Raw genomic sequence first — 18,922 nt, forward strand, 5'->3', positions numbered from 1 at the left:
TGTTTATTATCTATTGTCTTGCATTTAGCATTGTTTTGTGCTAGATCTTAAATAACTCCCTGTGCCTGAACACAGTGTTATCTATATGGCCCAAGTGTACTTTCTGTCTCTTTGTGTTGAAAAGAGATTTAAAAAGCATGTGATAAGAGGCAGCCCTCAAAGGCTTAGAAATTAGCATATGAGCCTACCTATGTTTAGTTAAAACTAAGAATACCAAGAGAAAAAAGCAAATTTGATGATAAAAGTAAATTGGAAAGTTGATTAAAGGGACACTGTACCCAAAATGTTTCTTTCGTGATTCAGATTGAGCATGAAATTTTAAGCAATTTTCTAATTTACTCCTATTATCAAATTTTCTTCATTCTCTTGGTATCTTTATTTGAAATGTAAGAATGCAAGTTTAGATGCCGGCCCACTTTTGGTGAACAACCTGGGTTGTCCTTGCTGATTGGTGGATAAATTCATCCACCAATAAAAAAAAAAGTGCTGTCCAGAGTACTGAAACCAAAAAAAAGTTTAGATGCCTTCTTTTTCAAATAAAGATAGCAAGAGAACAAAGAAAAATTGATAATAGGAGTAAATTAAAAAGTTGCTTAAAATTGCATGCTCTTTCTGAATTACAAAAGAAAAAAATTTGGGTTCAGTATCCCTTTAAAATTAAAAGTCCTATCTGAATAATGAAAGTTTAATTAATACTAGACTGTCCCTTAACTAACACCTAGATTAGAGAATAAGGAAGAACAGAGGGGCCCTCATGTGTGGTATCATCAGATGTGTATGGATACAAAATACAATCAAGCTAAATGGGTACTCACATATTTCAGAAGCACCCCTATGTTCTAGTAGGTACAGGCTGTAGATGTGTATGGATACAAAATACTCACATATTTCAGAAGCACCCCTATGTGCTAGTAGGCACAGGCTGTAGATGTGTATGGATACAAAATACTCACATATTTCAGAAGCACCCCTATGCGCTAGTAGGTACAGGCTGTAGATGTGTATGGATACAAAATACTCACATATTTCAGAAGCACCCCTATGTGCTAGCAGGTACAGGCTGTAGATGTGTATGGATACAAAATACTCACATATTTCAGAAGCACCCCTATGTGCTAGTAGGTACAGGCTGTAGATGTGTATGGATACAAAATACTCACATATTTCAGAAGCACCCCTATGTGGTAGTAGGTACAGGCTGTAGATGTGTATGGATACAAAATACTCACATATTTCAGAAGCACCCCTATGTGCTAGTAGGTACAGACTGTAGATGTGTATGGATACAAAATACTCACATATTTCAGAAGCACCCCTATGTGCTAGTAGGTACAGGCTGTAGATGTGTATGGATACAAAATACTCACATATTTCAGAAGCACCCCTATGTGCTAGTAGGCACAGGCTGTAGATTTAGACAGGTGTAACAGCTCACCCACAGTAGAATGTTTTCTTTTGTGCAGCAGTGCTGGGATAAAGTGAAACACATAAACAGGCACTACATGTGCAGATCATTCAGAGTGCGATTGTATTCACTTTAATAGATTCCCAAATGGGTACTCACATTTAAGCTGAGCACACATATGTGCTGTAGGAGCAGGCTGGCAGATTGGGGAGAGGTGCGTCAGCTCACCCCATATGCAGATATCCCATATGCAGAGTAGTTGTATTTCAGGAGTATGTGAGTACCCATTGGGAATCTATTAAAGTGAATACAATCGCACTCTGAATGATCTGCACATGTAGTGCCTGTTTTTGTGTTTCACTTTATCCCAGCACTGCTGCACAAAAGAAAACATTCTACTGTGGGTGAGCTGTTACACCTGTCTAAATCTACAGCCTGTACCTACTAGCACATAGGGGTGCTTCTGAAATATGTGAGTATTTTCTATCCATACACATCTACAGCCTGTGCCTACTAGCACATAGGGGTGCTTCTGAAATATGTGAGTATTTTGTATCCATACACATCTACAGCCTGTACCTGCTAGCACATAGGGGTGCTTCTGAAATATGTGAGTATTTTGTATCCATACACATCTACAGCCTGTACCTATTAGCACATAGGGGTGCCTCTGAAATATGTGAGTATTTTGTATCCATACACATCTACAGCCTGTACCTACTACCACATAGGGGTGCTTCTGAAATATGTGAGTATTTTGTATCCATACACATCTACAGCCTGTACCTACTAGCACATAGGGGTGCTTCTGAAATATGTGAGTATTTTGTATCCATACACATCTACAGCCTGTACCTACTAGCACATAGGGGTGCCTCTGAAATATGTGAGTATTTTGTATCCATACACATCTACAGTCTGTACCTACTAGCACATAGGGGTGCTTCTGAAATATGTGAGTATTTTGTATCCATACACATCTACAGCCTGTGCCTACTAGCACATAGGGGTGCCTCTGAAATATGTGAGTATTTTGTATCCATACACATCTACAGCCTGTACCTGCTAGCACATAGGGGTGCTTCTGAAATATGTGAGTATTTTGTATCCATACGCATCTACAGCCTGTACCTACTAGCACATAGGGGTGCCTCTGAAATATGTGAGTATTTTGTATCCATACACATCTACAGCCTGTACCTACTAGCACATAGGGGTGCTTCTGAAATATGTGAGTATTTTGTATCCATACACATCTACAGCCTGTACCTGCTAGCACATAGGGGTGCTTCTGAAATATGTGAGTATTTTGTATCCATACACATCTACAGCCTGTACCTACTAGCACATAGGGGTGCCTCTGAAATATGTGAGTATTTTGTATCCATACACATCTACAGCCTGTACCTGCTAGCACATAGGGGTGCTTCTGAAATATGTGAGTATTTTGTATCCATACACATCTACAGCCTGTACCTACTAGCACATAGGGGTGCTTCTGAAATATGTGAGTATTTTGTATCCATACACATCTACAGCCTGTGCCTACTAGCACATAGGGGTGCTTCTGAAATATGTGAGTATTTTGTATCCATACACATCTACAGCCTGTACCTTCTAGCACATAGGGGTGCTTCTGAAATATGTGAGTATTTTCTATCCATACACATCTACAGCCTGTACCTACTAGCACATAGGGGTGCTTATGTAATATGTGAGTATTTTGTATCCATACACATCTACAGCCTGTACCTACTAGCACATAGGGGTGCTTCTGAAATATGTGAGTATTTTGTATCCATACACATCTACAGCCTGTACCTACTAGCACATAGGGGTGCTTCTGAAATATGTGAGTATTTTGTATCCATACACATCTGATGATACCACACATGAGGGCCCCTCTGTTCTTCCTTATTCTCTATAGCTAACCCGGACCTGTCGGTGAGGAGGAGGCAGCCAGCATCTGTTCCTTTGGAATTAAAAAGGACTTTTTTTGCATTATAAAAAGAGACAATATATTCATATTAACATTCTACTGGGATTTTTGGGCTATTCCTTGTACATATTACATATGTATATCACATATATACAATTATGGTATTCATATGATAAGTAGGATTTATATTACTGTTTACATATTCAGTTTACCTGCGTATTGTTACCTTGAGGTTATTTTACACATATATTATAGGTGTATACCATATATATTTAAACTACAATACCTATATAATAACTAGGATTTATATAACTGATTATATACACAATTCATTTGCTTTGTCATTAGCGCCCCCTCCCTGTGACTAGGGTATATTTTCTAACACCTAGATTACGAGTTTTGCGTTGTGGCTGTTAACGATGAAAAAATGGCAATTTCAGCGTAAAAACAGTAACGCACTGTTGGGAGTCGTGTTGGTATTGCTATACCGCAAGCATTTTAGCCTGTAACGCAACATCAATCCTGCACTCAAACAAATTACGTTTTTTGCGTGGGATTTCCATAGCGCCGGAATAACAGGTTGTGCGGTGAGGCTAAAAAGCTTGTAGCCTTTACCGACACGATCCATACCGCCATCTGAGAGCAGTAGTTATGGATTTCGTGTAACAAAAATGTTTCACAAAACTCATAACTAAAGTGTTACAAAGTACACTAACACCCATAAACTACCTATTAACCCCTAAACTGCCACCCTCCCACATCGCAAACACTATATTAAACTTATTAACCCCTAATCTGCCGCCCACCCACATCACGAGTATTAAATAAACCTATTAACCCCTAATCTGCTACCCACCCACATCACCGGCACTATTTAAATATATTTACCCCTAAACTGCCGCTCCCCGACATCGCCGCCACTATAATAAAGTTATTAACCCCTACTATGCCACTCTCCGACTTCGCCATCACTAATTAAAGCTATGAACCCCTAAACCTCTGGCCTCCCACATCTCCGCCACTAAATAAACCTATTAACCCCTAAACCGCCGGCCCCCACATCACAAAACACTAAATTAAACTATTAACCCCTAAACCTAAGACCCCTATAACTTTAAATTAAAATTACAATATAACTATCTTTAAATAAATAAAAACTTACCTGTGAAATAAAAATAAACCTAGCATTAAACTATAAATTAACCCAGCATAACTATTCTAATAAAATTTTAAAAAAATACCAATTAAATATCTAAATTACAAATTTAAAAAAACCTAACACTACGAAAAAAAAATTAAAAATCTAAGTTTACCAAAAATAATTAACACTAAAATCATGAAAAATAAAAAACACTAAGATTACAAAAAAATAAACGAAATTATCAAAAATAAAAAGAATTACACCTAATCTAATAGCCCTATAAAAATAAAAACAATTACACCTAATCTAATAGTCCTATAAAAATAAAATCAATTACACCTAATCTAATAGTCCTATAAAAATAAAATCAATTACACCTAATCTAATAGTCCTATAAAAATAAAAAACAATTACACCTAATCTAAAAGTCCTATAAAAATAAAAACAATTACACCTAATCTAATAGTCCTATAAAAATAAAAACAATTACACCTAATCTAATAGTCCTATAAAAATAAAAACAATTACACCTAATCTAATAGTCCTATAAAAATAAAAACAATTACACCTAATTTAAAAATCCTATAAAAATAAAAAACAATTACACCTAATTTAAAAGTCCTATAAAAATAAAAACAATTACACCTAATCTAAAAGTCCTATAAAAATAAAAACAATTACACCTAATTTAAAAGTCCTATAAAAATAAAAACAATTACACCTAATCTAATAGTCCTATAAAAATAAAAACAATTACACCTAATCTAAAAGTCCTATAAAAATAAAAACAATTACACCTAATCAAATAGTCCTATAAAAATAAAAACAATTACACCTAATCTAATAGTCCTATAAAAATAAAAACAATTACACCTAATCTAACAGTCCTATAAAAATAAAAACAATTACACCTAATCTAATAGTCCTATAAAAATAAAAACAATTACACCTAATCTAATAGTCCTATAAAAATAAAAACAATTACACCTAATCTAATAGTCCTATAAAAATAAAAACAATTACACCTAATCTAATAGTCCTATAAAAATAAAAACAATTACACCTAATCTAATAGTCCTATAAAAATAAAAACAATTACACCTAATTTAAAAGTCCTATAAAAATAAAAAACAATTACACCTAATCTAATAGTCCTATAAAAATAAAATCAATTACACCTAATCTAATAGTCCTATAAAAATAAAAACAATTACACCTAATCTAATAGTCCTATAAAAATAAAAACAATTACACCTAATCTAAAAGTCCTATAAAAATAAAAACAATTACACCTAATTTAAAAGTCCTATAAAAATAAAAACAATTACACTTAATCTAAAAGTCCTATAAAAATAAAAACAATTACACTTAATCTAAAAGTCCTATAAAAATAAAAACAATTACACCTAATTTAAAAGTCCTATAAAAATAAAAACAATTACACCTAATGTAAAAGTCCTATAAAAATAAAAACAATTACACCTAATTTAAAAGTCCTATAAAAATAAAAACAATTACACCTAATCTAATAGTCCTACTGGGAGTCACTATCACCGGGAGAGAAAAGTGAGCAACTGGGAGTCACTATCACCGGGAGAGAAAAGTGAGCAACTACAGTCAAAATAAAAATGGATGCACTTGATAAGTGGGAGACAAGAATGCATCAGCTGCTTCACGATCATTTCTCTACTTTGGAAGTGCAAATTTCTCAAATCCTTTTCCCCAACAGAGAGAATACACCTTTGGCTAATGCTGGAAAAGGAGAGTTAGCCCAAATTAACAGGAGCACCAGGGAATACGAAGGAAAGATGTTTGTTTCCCCTGCCATACTCATTAACTCTGATTCCAGCACTCCGCTGCCACAACTCCTGGAAGCATTATCCCTAGAAGTGTTACCAAAGGAAATTAAGAGGGAACCGAAAATAGTAAGTGCTTCTACTGAACGGACAGATCGAATGCATACTAAACCACATACTGTTCAGTGGGTTGACAGTTACTTGACAGTGGATGGCGGTCAGTGGGAGAGAGCGGTAGAATGGTTGACTGAAGCAGGATCTGGGAGCAACAAAACCACTCAGATGCAGAAATGCCCATTTGATGCCCTACCTGCCTTACTGAGACAAAGACTGCTTCATTTGGGAGATCTAGATCCTGACCGGGTGAAACCCGCATTACAGCTGATGCAGAAAGCCACCATGCTCAGACCTACAGCTCTATCCGGAGCTAACAATCCTACTATGGAGGGCAGCACAGAAGGCAGTGTTGGTCTGCTCTCTGAACTGAAAGCTGCAGAATATAGAGAATTTATGAAGACCAGTCTACAGGGAACGTCAGTGACCCTTTTTCTGCAGCCGGAAAAAGCCTAATCTAAAAGTCCTATAAAAATAAAAACAAATACACCTAATCTAATTTATGACATTTGATTTTCTGTCCTCAGGAAGGAGAGCAGGTCTAACCTGTCTTATCTACATTGAATGGTAGCCTTTAAAGGACCAGTCAACACTGTAGATTTGCATAATTAACAAATGCATGATAAGAAGACAATGCAATAGCACTTAGTCTGAACTTCAAATGAGTAGTAGATTTTTGTTAAATAAATTGCAACGTTATGTCTATTTCCACTCCGTATCATGTGACAGCCATCAGTAAATCACAAATGCACATACGTATATGCTGTGAATTATTGCACATGCTCAGTAGGAGTTGGTGACTCAAAAAGTGTAAATATAAAAAGACTGTGCACATTTTGTTAATTGAAGTAAATTGGAAAGTTGTTTTAAATTGCTGCTCTGTCTGAATCATGAATTTTAATTTTGACTTGAGTGTCCCTTTAATCCTTCTTTACAGGCCTTGGGGGTTGAGTTGCTTGATATTATCTCTTGGAAACTAGTTTATTCAAAAGGGTTCAGCTTTTCTTACTATAATGTGATTTTCCAGTTATACAGTTATTACACATAGAAACAGCCCTACTGAGAGAAGAAACCAAATGGATATTTTGGTTACAAAGTATGGCCCCTGCAGGCCCGAAGGAACAAATAACATATGGATCATATCTATAATGTACCTGATCAAATACAAAAACATAACACAACTTTCCACTAACAGGGGACATGATAGATAAATATAACTGGGATCATATTGGGCCAATAAAATGAATGTGTGTATCTGGGAAGCATAACCCACTAAAGATACACTTGAAAAAGTGTAAATTTGTCAACACACTTTATATGTACAGACAATACACGTGGCATATTCATAATGCAACTGATTGAGAACATTAAACTCTTTTCCCATTAATTGGGACATGATAAATAAATAGTCACTGTTTTTGGTGAGTGATAGAGAATGTAGATGCATATGGACTACATAACATCAGTGCATGAGCACTTTATACGTAATAAATAGTGATCAAGGATCATTTAAGAATAACAAATTCTGTGACTCCTTAATATATAGGAGAATCTTTATTAATGTGGCGCAACATAAGAATTCTGAGCATAAATTAAAAGATCATGTTTGCTTAACTCTGAAATAAATGAGCACACAAAAAATTTCACAATTCCATTAAAATTATAAGAAACTAAGAACCGGATGGATATCTGCGAATATTTGGTAGTAATATATCGAATAAGACTACTTGAAGATTTGTCCAAAATCATTAATACAATAACGTGCTGATAACATAGATGATCTAATATGTGACAGCTCAGATGAGAGACCTACTTGAGAGCCAAATAACTATACAAGAATAATGATTGGTTCACATATCCACACCCCTTCTGAGAACAACGAGTATTCTGAACCAGGGAAGCTCCGGACGTCACTACCGCAATATGATTGGCGGTCAAGGTCATGTGATGATACGGACACACCCCCTCTCTGATTGGCTAAGCACTCTACAAATAGGATACGATGAGGGCGTTCACACTGCCTTTCCATACGCAGCTAGTATAATTTTGTTGGCCTTAATTGGCATATAGGAGCTCAGTGAGGTTTTTTTTAATAACAGGGTAATTGGGGCACTCCTAGACTTTGGTTTGAATGGGTTTATAGTATTAGCAACTGCTTAGACTATCTCATACTCCGCTGTAGGTCCGGCCCTAACCTGACACTGAATCACTAATTTGGTTACACGGCTCTCTCCCCAGCTGCCACTAATAGTTACCTGAAGCTCCTTGTTACATATGAATTTAGCTGGGTATGTGGGAGGTCAGTTCTGATCTGATTTCTATGTTTTGAAATGTGTCTTATCTGTGGATGGCTTAGTCCATCACTATATTATAATCATTTTTTATTAATAAAAGTAATTTTTTAAGTGTATAGCCCTCACATCCCACCCTTCATATAGTTTCAAATCTTACTCAGAAGTCAAGTGTGCTAATAATGTTTCTGTTCCTTAGTCCTTTATTTGTGCTTTATAAGACAGCAGAACTGGATGTCCTAAAGAACAAAATGTAGACCTAACTGTTGCAGGGAGGGTTCTCGTTACATTTTGTTTTCATTGTGGTGGAGATTCCTCTGAAACTCGGCCCGGTCAAACCAGATATTGAAAAAACATTAAAGTCCCTCAGTATATTGTAACCACTGTGAAAGTTGTGTGCTACATATAGCAAGAATTCTAGTGTTTAGCAAAGGCACTTTGTTATTGTACTAGAAAGATGTAAAGTCAGTGTACTGTAGGGGAGCTGAGTCACGTGGGTAAAATACTTCATCAAATGTTATCAATATAGCGTATTTTAGCAATGTACACTGTCCAGGTAAAACTTAATAAGCAAAACAAGGGAGATATTATAGAGATCCCAGAGCAAAGCGGTCTTTGCAGCTTCTGTAGACTTGCACAGTTAGAAGATGTATAACAGTCCTGAGGGCGCAAATCCAAATAAAGCCACCGCTATATATACACACAGGTCTTAGATAATAAAATATGTTGTTACGCTGCTAAAACGCTTAGTAATATGCAATACAGGAGATTGAAGATATTCCAGGGTGCTCAAGGTAAGCCAATACCACTGTTAGAAGCAAGTTTGTGTGCTGTCTTTTGTTCCTCATATATATACTGTACATATTTAGACATGTATATGTATGTATCTCTATATTAAAGCCCTTTGCATTCCTGAGCCCGTATAACTTTTTTATGCAATTTTTTTCGATGGTGTTATTATGAGTGTAACTGTACTTTGTAAAGTATTTTTTATGTTTGTTTGAGCAACATCAGTTAACCAGAGCTCTGTGGCTGCGCCAACCCAACACACGTTAAATTCAATTGCGCTCGAGCGAACGTAATTACTTCCAACTTGTAATACTTGTCCTACTTCCGCCGCATGCAAACAGCAACAATAAACTCGATATCGCTCACGGGCAACAGTTAGCACGCAACTCCTTATCTGGCCCTCAGAGAGCAAAAATGAATGACATTATAATATCCGATCATGCCCCAATTACATTATCATTTTATATGAAAACAAATTTAGATCCACATAAGAAATGAAATCTTCTGATCTATTCAAGAAACAATGCAGAATTTTACATTTTTCTTAAAGTGAATGTCAATTTTGATGCTAAAGTGCCCGGTTTTTAAAAATTTGATTAAAAACAGGGGCACTTTAATTCATCAAAATTTACATTTCACTCCTGTTGAGAAAAAAAACTTACCTTTTAATCTTCACAGCAGCTCCAGCTTCCTCCGGTCTCACAAGCCATTTCTGATGTCAGAAATGATGGATAGGTCATCCTCCAATCACGGCGTCCCCCCCCCCCCCGGGGGAATCAGTGTCTGATTCAATGCTGTGATTGGAGGAAGCCGGATTCCTCATTTTAGATCCAGGAAGAGGCTTTGCGACGGGTGGAGGAAGCTGGAGCTGCTGTGAAGATTAAAAGGTAAGTTTATTTTCTCAAGAGGAGTGAAATGTAAATTTCGATGAATTACAGTGCCCCTGTTTTTAATCGAATTTTTAAAAAACGGGCACTTAAGCTTCAAAATTGACATTCACTTTAAAGAAACTTGTAATAATTATGTAAAGGATAATAATTTAACTTTGTGTAGACTTCAAAAGACATATGTTAATTATGTGCGTGACTAGGGATGGGCGAATGTTCTACAACATCCGAAAAATGAAACTAATTTGAACACATTCGTTTGTTCATTTGTTTTAAATTACGAATGTTTGTACAACATTCTAACCATCATTTAAATGTAATATTTTAATTATTCAATTTTTAAAATACAAAAATTTGAATTGATATTGATATTTCTATCTATTATGTATAAATTTACAAAATTTTCTACCACAGGAACTATTGAAATTCTGAATAGTATTTGTTAAATCGAATGTTAAATTTGAAATTTAGAATGTGGCTAGTCAATCTAATTATGATCATTTGAAAACTAAAGTAACATTCAAAAACACGGAAATAACATTCGCTTACCGAATTTTAATAGATTATCATGCTTATCAACAGTCGATTGTCCAAAACGAATGTCTACAGGACTATTCCTTCGACCAAGCAAATTACACTTTCACCACATTCGCCCATCACTATGCCTGATCCCTCATCAGATAATGGGAAAATATATTATGAAGCCCAGAAATCTAGAGATAATTTTTGCTCTCAGTAGACGTTAGAGACCAACAAAGATTTAGAGGGAAATTCCTTATGAATGGGCATAAAACAGGCAAGATGATGACAAAAATAGTTAAGGTAATCAAATTACATTATACTGATTAATTATAAGGATATGAAATTGAGAAAAATTGAGGAAATAATGGAGGCTTTTCTGGATTTCTATAAAAAAAAAATGTATTCTTCATAACAACTAAATGAAATAGGTAAGGATGAATTTGGGGAAAGAATTAGATTGCCTAAAGTTACTTAAGAATCTTAATAAAGAAATCTCTATGGAAGAGGTGGATAGAGTTATACAAGAAATGTCACTGGAGATGTAGAAAAAGCCGCTGGACCGGATAAACTACCCTTAGATTTTTAGGACAGAGGTTTACTGAATTATAGACATGAGCAGCCACGAAAAATTCGGTTTGCTTCGGTTACGGATCGATTCGGACCGATTCGAATTTCAGTTCGGAACGATTCGAATTCGGAAGAAATCGAATGAATTCGTTTCAGATTCATTCAGATTCTTTCGGATTCGTGGGAAATTCGGTTCGGTTCGATTCGGTTCGAATCGATTCGGATTTTCAGAATTTCGGCACTGTTAAGTGCTGTGTATTACACTAGTATACTGTACAATACTAGTGTAATACATGGCCATCCGAATCTATCCGAATCCATCCGAATAAATTCGAATTGATTCGGATTTATTTGGTAGATTCGGCACTGCCGCAATTCGGAAATTCGAATCGATCTGAATTCCGAATTCGACAAAATTCGTCCGAATTTCGATTCGGACCGAACCGAATCGCACATGTCTACTGAATTATTGGTTAATCTGTTTAATAATTATCTACTAAATGAACTGAAGCCTAATGATACTTTTTCAGAAGCAAATATTTGCCTTATTTTAAAACCGGATAACGATCCATATAATGTAAGACCTATATCATTACTCAATACAGACTATAAATTAGCTAAATCGTGGCAAATAGGTTAAATAATGTCATGTTAAACTTGATAAATGAAGATCAGACGGGTTTATTAAATATCTTTCCTCAATATCAGAAAAGCTGATATAGTATCCAGTATTATAAGACACAGCAAAATTATCTTAAAGATGTCAAGGATAAGTCCTTTTTGAGCGACTTAAGACACAGAGAAGGGGCGGGTCCTAGCAGCTGCCGGGTCCAGATGCAAAAAATAGCAGCTCTAGGCCTTATACTCTTAACCTACTGAATTTCTACTTTCTAATCAGCAAATAATTATTATTTTCAGAAGAATTGGATATATGAATCAAAGCTGATCTGATCTATATCGGGTTTGAGAGGATTTCAACTGCACATCTGCTTTATTTGATATCTTCATAGACCCGGTGGAGGCCTTCTACCATCAACATACCCCCCCCCCTGTCTGCTGGGTGAAGCGGAGCCACTATAGCATTAATAAGAGGGGGCACAAATACTAGCAGGCATGGATGCTACTTTGCAAAACGAACTCCAAGCACTCCTAAACGACTTAGCTCTGAAAATGGATAGCAATCATGCGCAACTGCTATACGTAATGAAAGCTAGTCCTCACATGCTGCCGTCTACAGATTTGCACATGGCGGTTGGGACGGAACATGACAGGCAATTTAACGATTCACAACCTCTTCCCAGCACAACTGCGTCCACCTCGATTGCCTCACGAGAGCTGCCAGACGCAGATCTACCGGAGACTTGTGCTCTACATATGAGAAGGGGAGATACAGGCGCTGCATCCGTCCACGACATGCTGAGGAAGCAATCACTAACATGGTCAGAAGCTGCAGTAGACTCGACAAGCCTAGTGAGTTTATCCAGTGACCCTGTGATGTTTGGAGACTTTGATTGTATTGTGAGACCCTCACCAAGAAGACTAGAAGCGTTCCTGATCTCTTACACTTACGATCAGATGTGTGTAGGAGAGCTTCTCCGTCTGCACCCTTTCAGTCAATCCTCCATCTTAGGTCTGCATTGCACTATTGTCAAGATCAGCTCCACTCGTAGTGGCATTGGGTGATTTTGCATGCATAGGTTCAGTGTCAAAGTTTATTGCATATCCTCATAGGACAATGTGGACTTTCTGACATAACCTATTGATATCTAAATGTTCTTTTTGAAAACACACACCCTGCCCAAATGGAGGTTATATCCCTCAGGATTCTCTACAGACAGTCACAGTGTTTCAGGCATTATGTCCTTCTTTAATTCATAAATGTGACCTGTTATGGCTTAACTGTTATATCGTTTATGCATGTTTACAAAGTTTTTTTTTCCTTTCCTTACTGCAACTTTCATAATGTGGACTGCTATCATTTGTTTATATGCGCGTGTGTATGTGGTCTAACCTATTTCACACTACCATAAAGATATCATAGTCATCTAAATACCCTATATAAACATTTCCTCTCAGTAAGATATATATGTTCAGACAGCAACCTGGTAACTTTTGAGGAGAGGAGATATAGAATTCTCTTACAGCCCTTTTTGCTAGCTGTAATTAATAGCTATCTAATCCCCCTTGTATCTAACTCTCAGTACAGGCTTTTTCTGATATGTTTAAAGTAGGCAGGTTTTTTCTGAATATGTTCTGCTGTTCTGCCCAAGAGACAATCACTTTGTTAGCAGAGATTTAGTTTTACTACCTAACAGAACGTATGCCTAATATTGTTTTATGAGAGCTATAATTTTTTAATCCCGCCTTTACTCTATTCTAGTTTATTTCCTATAAAATACTGTTTACACTCTTTAATTATCTAAAGAACAGGATGTGTTTGGTTGCGGTAATATTTTTATTATTGTTGAATACCACACTCTGACTCACAAACTATAGAGCCGCCATAGTGGGTACTGACTAGTACCATATTAATATTTTGAATTGCACCTGATACTACTGAGTCCCATTTGTGTCTATCTACGTACACAGTTGTCTTGTCCTCTCTAACTTGTCCCCCCATTTGTCGAATGCTAATTTATTTTGAGTATTATTGGACATATGTAGCACTGCTACTTTTTATGTCTAAACTGCAGGACTACCTCGGGCACACAGCTCATTCATGCTCATTATAGTGGGGAGTACTTTGTTGCGCTAACCTATATCTGTTCTTTTTGTGTTCTATACCTACTCATATAGTATGTGAAGCCAACCCATTAATAGGTTGTTGCGTACTAGCAGCTGGTTTTGAATGCTTACCTGTTTGATATTATATCAAATCATTTATTGAACTGATGTCAGATATAGGTAAAGATAGTATAGCTAGATCTGCAGCATAATAACTTGTATTTACTCATAATTTGGAACCTATATCCCTTAAACGGCTATTTATAAGATGTCTTACAAGAGATATACTGATTATACTTGAGTCTTTGGTAAACGGGAGTTCCACACACCTTTACATTACTAGCGCATAGGTGCATATACTAGGGACAAAAGTTAGTTCCGCGCTGCGATCTTGCCTGACGCCATTGGAGTAAGCAGAGTTGCATTCCTTATCAAGTTCCTACTAGCTCTGTAACTCCACATGGACTGCACTGACTTAAAATCTTTCCTCCTCCTGAACTATTCCTTATATCCCAAATGCGCGGTACATAACCGCATAGCCTAGTTAGCACAATATAGGTTTCTGATGGTATTAGCTACAGCGTCAGCTCCAACTACTATTTTACTACGAGATATATGGGCGTATGTTTATTCAGGGGGTCCATAATGCTCCGTCATAGGATCTGTAATATCAGACACAAAGCTACAGAGCTGTATCTCTGTTAAGGATGTATGTCTTCATACTGCCATAATACTTCTACAAAGACATCCCTCATAGTTCACGCTGTTGCTGTTGTACTTAAATGATATTATTCTGGTACGAATTCATAATGTACAATAGGAATTTCTTTGTAAGAGACAGAAGCTTACCCAGTTATTGTATAGATGGTCTGACTTATTGTATATATTCCTGTTTTACTGTTTCTAATGCTCCAGCAATCTAACTCTACTATGATTAAATCCAGCATATTCCCCTAATCTCCTGTCACATAGTTTATAATTCCTACCATAAATATAGTGCTGAGGCAATCTAAACCCTGACAAAGCCCTTCTACTATTTACTATTACCTCAACATTTTGGGTATACCCATATTATTAGAGGGGAAAACAATGACAGAGATCAACTCAATCTGCATCCTAATCCGTAAGATATAATTTTATTATGGCAGTCCTGGGATCCCTTTGTCTGAGCACTTTTAAAGAGTCCGCCATGCCCCTTAAATTATCTTTAAATTATCTACATTTATCTATGGCTCCGCCCTCCACCCTTTCCCCAATATGCATAGCGGTGCTTACCCGCTGAATATCCCCCCCCTTACTATGTATGCATTCTCTACTTTTTATAATTGTGGTCCATTGGGCCTAAAGCTATATTATCAAGTGATTAATCATCTATACTATCTTATTGAAAAACTGAGGTTGCATTAGCCTAATATTAATGTTCTACATAACTGCTGAAATGTTTCGCTTAAATTCTGTTTGTACTTCTTCCTGTTATCTAAAAGGCGTATTATGTTCTATGTTTGTTCTGCAAAACCTCAATAAAAAATATTAAAAAAAAAAAAAAAAAAAGACACAGAGAAGACTTTTGACAGAATTGAGTAAGATCATCTAAGAACAGCTCTGAATAATTTTGGTATTAGGGAAAATTTTATGAATATCTTCCAAATGTTTTATGATTAACCTGGCATCAATAGTTATTAACCCCTTAGCGACCAGCGTCGTACCCTGTACGAAACTGGTTGTTATGCCCTTAAGGACCAGCGTCGTACCACTGAGCTTTTCTCTGCAGCAATCTCGCTCAAAATTGCGACATTGCGCTATTTCTGCATGCCCCACGAGTGGGGCACTGCAGAAATAGATTTGCAGAGTAACCGATGCAGAGAAGGCCACTCTGTTGCCCTCTCTGCATCGGACAGCGGTGGTGCCGATCGTTGGTGGGTGGGAGCTATAGGTGGGAGGCCCATCGCGGTTAGGACTTCCTGATCCTGTCTGTGATTGTGCATGGAGGCGGGGGCGGGGCACGGTCAGATCACACAGAGATGTAAATATTCAGCCGAAGGAGGGAGAGGGGAAAATGGAAGGGAAACATTTTTTGGAAAGGGATCCTGGAGGGGGGTAGGGTATTAAGGGTGGGGAAACTACACTACAGAAAATGTTTTTTTTTAATTTATTTATTATAAAACTGGGGCAAATTTTTTGTAAACTGGGTACTGGCAGACAGCTGCCAGTACCTAAGATGGCGGCCAATAGGTTGAGGGTGGAGGCTTAGAGAGCTGTTTGGGGGGGGGGGGTCAGGGAGGTTGGGGGCTAAGGGGGGGATCTAACACTGCATAATAGATAAAAAAATTATATTAAAAAAAAGGCTTTTATTTTAGTACTGGCAGACTTTCTGCCAGTACTAAAGATGGCGATGACCATTGTGAGGTGTGAGAGGAAGAGAGCTGTTTGAGGGGACTCAGGGAGGGATCAGGGGATGGGATGTGTCAGGTGGAAGGCTGATCTCTACACTAAAGCTAAAATTAACCCTACAAGCTACCTAATTAACCCCTTCACTACTGGGCATAATACAAGTGTGGTGCACAGCGGCAATTAGCGGCCTTCTAATTAACAAAAATCAAGGACAAAGACATATATGTCTGCTATTTCTGAACAAAGGCGATCCAAGAAAAGCATTTACAACCATTTGTGCCATAATTGCACAAGCTGTTTGTAAATAATTTCAGTGAGAAACCTAAAGTTAATGAAAAAGTTAAAGATTTTTTTTATTTTATTGCATTTGGCGGTAAAATGGTGGGCCTAGATCAATACTTTGGGTTGTCTACTAAAATATATATATATATATATATATATATATATATATATATATATATATATATATATATATATATATATACATGTCAAGGGATATTCAGGGATTCCTGACAGATATCAGTGTTACAATGTAACTAGCGCTAATTTAAAAAAAAAAAATGGTTTGGAAACAGCAAAGTGCTACTTGTACTTATTGCCCTATAACTTGCAAAGAACATGTAAACATTGGGTATTTCTAAACTCAGGACAAAATTTTTTTTGGTGGTTGTAGATGTGTAACAGATTTTGGGGGTCAAAGTTAGAAAAAGTGTATTTTTTTCAAATTTTTCATCATATTTTATATATTTTTTATAGTAAATGATAAGATATGATGAAAATAATGGTATCTTTAGAAAGTAAATTTGTTGGCGAGAAAAATGGTATATAATATGTGTGGGTACAGTAAATGAGTAAGAGGAAAATTAAAACTAAACATAAACTCCTGCAGAAATGTAAAAATAGTCCTGGTCCTTATAGGGGAAGTAAACTTACCGGCAGATGTATACATTTAAGTATTGCAGACAAATTTTATGTAAAAGTTCATTTTACCAGAACGCCGCTCCTTGCTCTACTGAGCGGGTCAGGTTTTTAAACAGAGCATCGCGGCAACACTGTCTAGTCACAGTGTGCCTGGTCATGCCATTAAAATGAATGTTGCTCGCTCCCGCTCTGGTCTTGTAGCAGGAGCGAGCTACATTCATTTTAATGGCACGACCGGGCACACTGTGACTAGACAGGTGTTGCTGCAATGCGCTGTGTAAAATCCATACCCGCTAAGTAGAGCAAGGAGTGACGTTCTGGTTAAATTAACTTTTACATAAAAATGTTCTGCAATACTTTAATGTATACATCTGCCGGTAAGCTAATGTTATATAATTCTGCACTATCTGCAGAGTTATAAAACATTAGTTTGTATGTTTACTGCCCCTTTAAGGGTAAGAAATTTAAAAATGCCCTGGTCCTTAAGGGGTTAATGGTCAATTAACAGACACATTTTATTTACAAAGACAAGACAGGGATGTCCCTTGTCCCCTCTTTTATTTAATTTGGCACTAGAGTCTGTCAATATATTTTAGGCATCACATTTGCCTTGGGTTGATTTACAACCCCCTACTCGCGTCACTGGTCTAGGACAAGTAGGGGGTGGCATTACACAAGCAAAGATTTGTGCAATGTTAAATAAGGGCACACTGTGACTAGATAGGTGTTGCCACGATGTGCTGTGTAAAAACCAGACCCGCTCAGTAGAGCAAAGAGTGGCGTTCTGGTACAATGAACTTTTACATAAAAATGTTCTGCAATACTTTAATGTATACATCTGCCGGTAAGCTAATGTTATATAATTCTGCACTATGTGCAGAATTATATAACATTAGTTTGTAAGTTTACTGCCCCTTTAAGGGTAAGAAATTTAAAAATGGCCTGGTCCTTAAGGGGTTAATGGTCAATTAACAAACAAATTTTGTTTACAAAAACTAGACAGGGATGTCCCTTGACCCCTCTTTTATTTAATTTTGCACTGGAGTCTGTCAATATATTATAGGCATCACATTTGCCCTGGGTTGATTTACAACCCCCTACTCGCTTCACTGGGCTAGGACAAGTAGGGGGTGGCATTACACAAGCAAAGATTTGTGCAATGTTAAATAAGGGCAGCATATTGCTGCAAAATGCTGCCCAGATGTTGTGATCCCGGGCGGACAGGTTCGAGTGAGCGAACACTCACTGTCTGTCCGGCAGTTGATAAATGCCTGCCTAAATATTGAACCAATTATAAAAGAAATGCAGAGATGCTAGAAAAATTGGGAAAAACTCCCTCTATCCATATTAGGAAGGAATAACCTAATAAAAATTATGTTTCTCTATAAATTATGCAAATGTTACCTCTGTTAGTCAGTGATTTAAAGAGAATTAA

At 36.8% G+C, this 18,922-nt stretch overlaps 1 protein-coding gene across 2 annotated transcripts in view; it reads right to left on the minus strand.

Moving 5' to 3' along the window:
* Positions 1-18,922, minus strand: part of LOC128665791 (beta-1,4 N-acetylgalactosaminyltransferase 2-like) — a 358,995-nt gene that overhangs the window by 105,284 nt on the left and 234,789 nt on the right. The window lies entirely within an intron of this gene.

This window comes from Bombina bombina, chromosome 7, assembly GCF_027579735.1.
Source record: "Bombina bombina isolate aBomBom1 chromosome 7, aBomBom1.pri, whole genome shotgun sequence".
NCBI lineage: Eukaryota > Metazoa > Chordata > Amphibia > Anura > Bombinatoridae > Bombina > Bombina bombina.